The following is a 6,410-nucleotide window of genomic DNA, read 5'->3' as shown; positions in this document are numbered from 1 at the left end:
AAAAGAAATTGTAGCCAGGTGCGGTGGCTCATAACTGTAATCCCAGCACTGAGTCCTTAACCTGTGGGATCTGGCACTATCTCCACGTAAATAGTGTTAGAATGGAATTGGAGGACATTCAGCTGGTGTCTGCTGTTTGGTTGAGGGGAAAGATCCCCATACATCTGGGAGGCTGAGGTGCGCGGATCATGAGGTCAGGAGTTCGAGACCAGCCTGGCCAACACGGTAAAACCCCGTCTTTACTAAAAATACAAAAATTAGCCAGGCAGGGTGTCAGGCGCCTGTAATCTCAGCTACTCGGGAGGCTGAGGCAGGAGAATTGCTTGAACCTGGGAGACGGAGGTTGCAGTGAGTCTAGATTGCACCACTGAAGACTCCGTCTCAAAAAAAAAGAAAGAAAAGAAAACGTGACATCTTTCTAACATTCTCTGCCTGGGAAAATGACAGTGTCAATAAAATGTGGGTTTCTGGGCCATTCATCTTACTTTGATTTTTTTATTACAAATTTCTCTTGATGCACACAATTACGTCTACTAATCCCCTTCTTCCTAGAGAGAGAAACTGTGCTCCTTCAGCGTTGCTGCAAAGTCCATCACTCTCCATAAAGGGGTTTGGGGAATTGATTGTAGAAGTCCTAGGTTCTAAATTAACTAAATGTGTACAAAAATGAATGTGTAAGTGATCTGTTTCTACAAGTCTTTGCAACAATCTGTCACTTTGGTCTCCAGCAGAGGGCGCTAGAGGAATAGTGCTTCCAGATGTAGCCTCCTGTGTGGGGCCTGAAGAAGGCACTGGGAGGCCCCCCATGCCAAAGAGATGGAAGGTGCCCGGGAAATAGCTGCCTCATGCGACTTAGGTCATGACTGGATTTAATGTCAGAAGTCATTCTACAAACAGTGGTGTGGCGCCGTGTGTGCAGAGGCTAGAGAACTGCCGAAAGGGGCTACCAAGGCTGTGAAAAAATACACAATTGTTGCCATGAGTGACTTTGAAAGACGCTAGTGCCTTGTAGTGCCCTTCTGAAATTCAAACAGTAATGCAGAAGTGTGTGTTTTAGAATTTACGGTGTATGAAATTCATGTTTTTAAAAGAACTTGCCTACAGATGGTTTCCACACCTGAAATTGTGCTCTGCGAGTTGCATAGCTGGAAATTCAATGTTCAATCCTACTTTGGCTCCAATTTAACATTTGGTGCTCTGTGGACTGAGTTGAACATGTTGAGGCTTTGCAATTTCACTTGTGTTAAAGGCTCTAGTATTTTCCATTCCTGTGCAGATTTCTTTGAAGTAGAATTGCCTGCATATTTCTTCTCTGCCTTCACAGAAGGCAATGTCCTTTACCATGATTATTAACTATAAGTTTGTGGCTTGAGTTTACAAGTTTTACTTGTTTATTGCATTGATGTTCCCATGTAGTAAGTAATTTTTAGTTTGGTTGTGAAAAAAACCCTGGGCTGAAGTTAGCATTTAAGTTACAAAACAAAACAAAAACAAAAAAACTAGTCCCAGATTTAAAAAACTGTAGTAAAATTGAAACTCACTGGTTTTTCTCTGAACTCTTGTAATCAAGTTTTGATCACATTTTCTATTAAAGTGGCTAACACATGGCTACAAAAAAAAAAAGAGAGAGAGAGAGAGATCTGCATTCCTGTGTTTATTGCAGCACTATTCATGATGGCCAAGATATGATATCAACCTAAGTGCTCACCAACAAATTAATGGATAAATAAAATGTGGTCTATAACCACAATGAAATACTATTCAGCCTTAAAAAATAAAATTCTGTCGTTTACAGCAACATGAATGAACTTAGAGGATTTTATGTTAACTGAAATAAGCCAGGCACAGAAAAATAAATACCACATGTTCTCACTTATATGTGGAAGAATAAAAAGTTGAGCTCATAGAAGCAAAGAGTAGAGTAGTGGTTATTAAAGGCTGGGAAAGGCAGGGAGGTGGGGAGAATTGGGAGAGGTTAGCTAATGGACAAAAAATTACAGCTGGATAGGAGGAAAAAGTTCTAATGCTCTATAGCATTGTAGGGTGACTATAGTTAACAATAATTTATTATATATTTTTAATAGCTGGAACAGAGGACTTTGAATGTTCCTACCACAAAGAAATTATAAATGTTTGAGGTGATGGATATGATAATTACCCTGATTTGAGCATCACACTTTGTATACATGTATCAAAATATCACACTGTGCCTCATAAATATATGCAATTATGTGTCAATTTAAAATAAAAAAGAAAGAATCTATTCACCATATATATGAGAGCTTTTTCTGACTCTCGATTCTATTTCATTGGATATGTCTGTCCTTATGCCAGTGCCATTCTGTTTTAATTACTGTAGCTTTGTAGTAAGTTTTGAAATCAGAAAGTGTGGGTCTTCCAACTCTATTCTTCCTTATCAAGATCGTTTTGGTTATTCAGGGTCACTTTCAATTCTATGTAAATTTGAGGATCAGCTTCCCCATTTGTGGAAAAAAAAGGCTGTTGGAATTTTAGAAGAGATTGTATTGAATTTGCTGATTATTTTCAGCAGTATTGACATCTTAACAGTGGTACATCTTCCTATCCACAAGCACAGAATGTATTTTCAGTTACTTTGATCTTTTTAATTTTTTTGTATTTTTTATCTCTTATAGTTTTCAGTGTATTAATCTTTCACTTCTTCAGTTAAATTTATTTCTAAGTATTTAATTATTTTAGATGCTATTGTAAATGGAATTTCTCTCTTAATTTCCTTCTAGTGTATAGAAAACAATTTGTTTTTGTGTGTTGATTTTGTATACTGCAACTTTGCTGAATTCATTCATTAGCTCTGAGTTTTCTTGTGGATTCTTTGGGGTTTTGTATACAAAGGATTCTGTCATCTATACATAGAAATAGTTTCACCTATTCCTTTAGATTTGGATGACTTTTTTATTTTATTTTATTTTTTTAGATGGAGTCTCACTCTGTTGCCTTGGCTGGCATGTAATGGCACGATCTCAGCTTGCTGCAACCTCCACCTCCCAGGATCAAGCGATTCTCCCACCTCAGCCTCCAGAGTAGCTGGGATTACGGGCACCTAACATCATGGCGGGCTAATTTTTGCATTTTTTGTAGAGACAGGATTTTGCCTTATTGGCCAGGCTGGTCTTGAACTCCTGATCTCAGGTGATCTGCCTGCCTCGGCCTCTCAAAGTGCTGGGATTACAGGCATGATCATCGCGCCCAGACCGTTTGTTTTTTGTATTATTTGTAGAGACAGGGTGCCACTATGTTGCTGAGACTGGGCTCAAACTCCCAGGCTCAAAGAATCTGCCCACTTTGGCCTCCCAAAGTGCTGGGATTACAGGCGTGAGCACCACACCCAGTCCATTTGCTTTTCTTGTCTTGCTAGAACTTTCAATTCAGTGTCAAATAGCAGTGGGATCTTTTTCTTGTCCCTTGTCTTAAGGGGAACTCATTCAGTTTTTTTTACCATTGAATATACTGTTAGCTGTAAGTTTTCCAGAAGCACACTCTATCATGTTGAGAAATTGTCCCTATGTTACTAATTTGCTGAGAGTTTTTTGTTTTTTTTTTTTTAAGATGGAGTCTCACTCTGTCACCGAGGTTGGAGTGCAGTGACACCATCTCCCCGCCTCAGCCTTCCAAGTAGCTGGGACTACAGGTGCCCAGCACCACGCTCGGCTAATTTTTGTATTATTTAGTAGAAACGGGGCTTCACCATGTTGGCCAGGCTGGTCTTGAACTCCTGACCTCAGTTGATCCACCCATCTAGGCCTCCCAAAGTGCTGGGATTACTGGCGTGAGCCGCTGCACCAAGCCGAGAGTTTTTATTATGAAAGAGCCGAGAGGTTTTATTATGAAAGGGTGTTAAATTTCCTCAAATGCTTTTTCCATGTCAATTGAGATGATAATGTGATTCTTTTCCTTTTGTTCAAATTGAAACGTCCTGCATTCCATGGTAAAATCCCATTTGATTGTGAATAATCCTTATGGTATACTGATGGAGTCAATTTGCTAATTTTTTTTTTTTTTTTTGAGCCAGTCTCACTCTCTCACCCAGGCTGGAGTGCAGTGCTATGATCTCAGCTCACTACAACCTCCGCCTTCTGGGTTCAAGCAATTCTCCTACCTCAGCCTCCCGAGTAGCTGGGATTACAGGCTCATGCCACCACACCAGGCTAATTTTTGTATTTTTAGTAGAGACAGAATTTCACCATGTTGGCCAGGCTGGTCGCGAACCTCTGACCTCAGGTGATCTGCCTGCCTTGGCCTCCCAAAGTGCTGGGATTACAGGCATGAGCCACCGCGCCTGGCCTTGCTAATATTTGTTAAGGATATTCCATCTATATTTATAAGCAATGTTAGTCTGCAATTTTCTTTCCTTGTGATGTCATCTGGCTTTAACAGCAAGGTGATGCTGGTTTCACAGAATGCATAGCAAGTTTTCCTTGCTATCCCCAAAACTTAAATTTTTTGAATTATTTGAGAAATAATTTGTGTTAATTTTCTTTGTTTAGTAGAATTCACCTGTGAAGCCATCTGATTCAGGACTTTTCTTTTGGGGAAGTTTTTTCTTAATTATGTTTACAATTACTTTGTTATAGAACTGTTGAGATTTTCTATTTCTTGTATCAACCTACAGAATTTCTATGTTTCAAGAAATGTCTTCATTTCCTCTAGGTTGTCCATTTTTTCATCTATTTTTCTGTTCTCTTATAATCCATGTTATTTCTGAAAAATCAGTGGTAATGTCTCCATTTTCATTATTATTATTATTATTTTGCAGGTTTAGAGCTTTATTATCAGTCTATGCATAACTAAAGTTCAAAACAAATTTAATTCTGCTTAAGGGGACATTGTAAAGTAACAATACTTGGTATTACATGCCTCATATGACCCATTTCAAACCACAGAGAATTATACCTTTGTGTCACTGTTTCAAGAGACAAATTTGAACAGCTAAAACATCTTAAAAAGGCACCAAGCTTATGAAGTCTCAAACAAAACTTGAGTTTTCTGTACATATTCCTGTCAAATGAAGTAATTTCCTGTACACCACTTATCTTGCAAACTGTTCTTTGTTTTTTTTAATTTTTCTTTTTATTTTTTATTTGACCTACATCGGCTCCGAGACCTAGAGAAGGATCCCGACGGCTTGTGATTTCTCTCCGGAGACAGCGATCTCTCTCTTCTCCTATCTCTAGAAAGGGACCTGCTTCCGCAGCGAGAGAGGCTTCTCCTTGGAGATCTGCGACGAGGTGGAGGACGCCTCCTGCAATAATCATCTCGAGGGCGACGACCCCGAGAGGGAGGTGGGCCACGATTTCTACTTCTTCTTTCACCATTCGACAGTTCCACTGTTACACAGCGGCCACATAGTGTTCTTCCATCTAGCTCTCGGATCGCATCAGCTGCACCTCGGGGATCTTCAAATTCAACAAAAGCAAAGCCGGCAGGGTTTCTAGCAACCCACACACTTCAGAATGGTCCATAGTAGCCAAAAGCCCGTTCCAATTCAGTCTTGTTGCCATTGTTTCCAAGATTGCCCACACAAACCTTACAGTCCAATGGACAGGAATCACAATGCATTTCGAGATCTAGGGTAAAAAATGCGGAGGCTCAAACCCATACACTCCGTTGTGTCTTCCCGCTTTCCTCCCTCCCAACCCCCAGCAACCAATGCTCTGGCTCACCCGGCGTCCACGAAATGGCTGTCCATTTTTATTCTTATTTTTATTTAAGTCATTTGCATCTTTTCTCTTTTGTTTTTTGTCAGTCTAGATGGAAGCTTGTCAATTTTGTTTCTCTTTCCCAATAAATTATTTGCTTTATTGATTTTTTTTCTATTGCTTATTGTCTCTACTTTTTAAAAATCTCTGCTCTAATCTTATTACTGTCTTATTTCTGCTATCTTTGGGTTTCGTTTGCTCTTCGTTTTCTAGTTCCTTAAGATGTAAAGTTGAGCTATTGATTTGAGATCTTTTGTAATATAGACATTTACAGCTGTCGGCTTCCCTCTTAGCCCTGCTTTTTTGTTGCATCTCGTAAGTTTTGATAGGTTGTGTTTTTATTTTCATTTATCTCAAGATACAAATATTCTTTGTGGTTTCTTCTTTGATCCATTAGTTTTGTGAGAGTGCATTGTTTAACTTCCATGTGTTTGTGAATTTTCTGGTGTTTCCTCAGTTATTGATTTCTGACTTCATACCATTGTGTTTAGAGAAGATACTTTGTGTGATACCTGTACTTTTTAATCTATTAAAACTTGTTTATGGCCTAACAGATGATCCATCCTAGAGACCCTCCCATGTGCGCTTCAGAACAATGTGCATTCTGTTGTTATCGGGCAGAGTGTTTTGTGTATGTCTGTTAGGGCTAGTTGGTTTATTTTGTTGTTCAAGTCT

The 6,410-nt window shown here is 39.3% G+C and overlaps 1 pseudogene across 1 annotated transcript; it reads right to left on the bottom strand.

Annotated features, from left to right (window-relative positions):
• Positions 1-4,794: 4,794 nt before the first annotated feature.
• On the bottom strand, positions 4,795-5,595 carry LOC105542956 (annotated as a pseudogene). Its single transcript, XR_001006556.1, has one exon. The product of XR_001006556.1 is annotated as a serine/arginine-rich splicing factor 3 pseudogene (transcript).
• Positions 5,596-6,410: the final 815 nt, after the last annotated feature.

Source organism: Mandrillus leucophaeus, unplaced genomic scaffold (genome assembly GCF_000951045.1).
Source record: "Mandrillus leucophaeus isolate KB7577 unplaced genomic scaffold, Mleu.le_1.0 Scaffold271, whole genome shotgun sequence".
Lineage (NCBI taxonomy): Eukaryota > Metazoa > Chordata > Mammalia > Primates > Cercopithecidae > Mandrillus > Mandrillus leucophaeus.
Note: the sequence above shows the minus strand (reverse complement) of the source record. Positions and strands in the feature narration are given on the sequence as shown.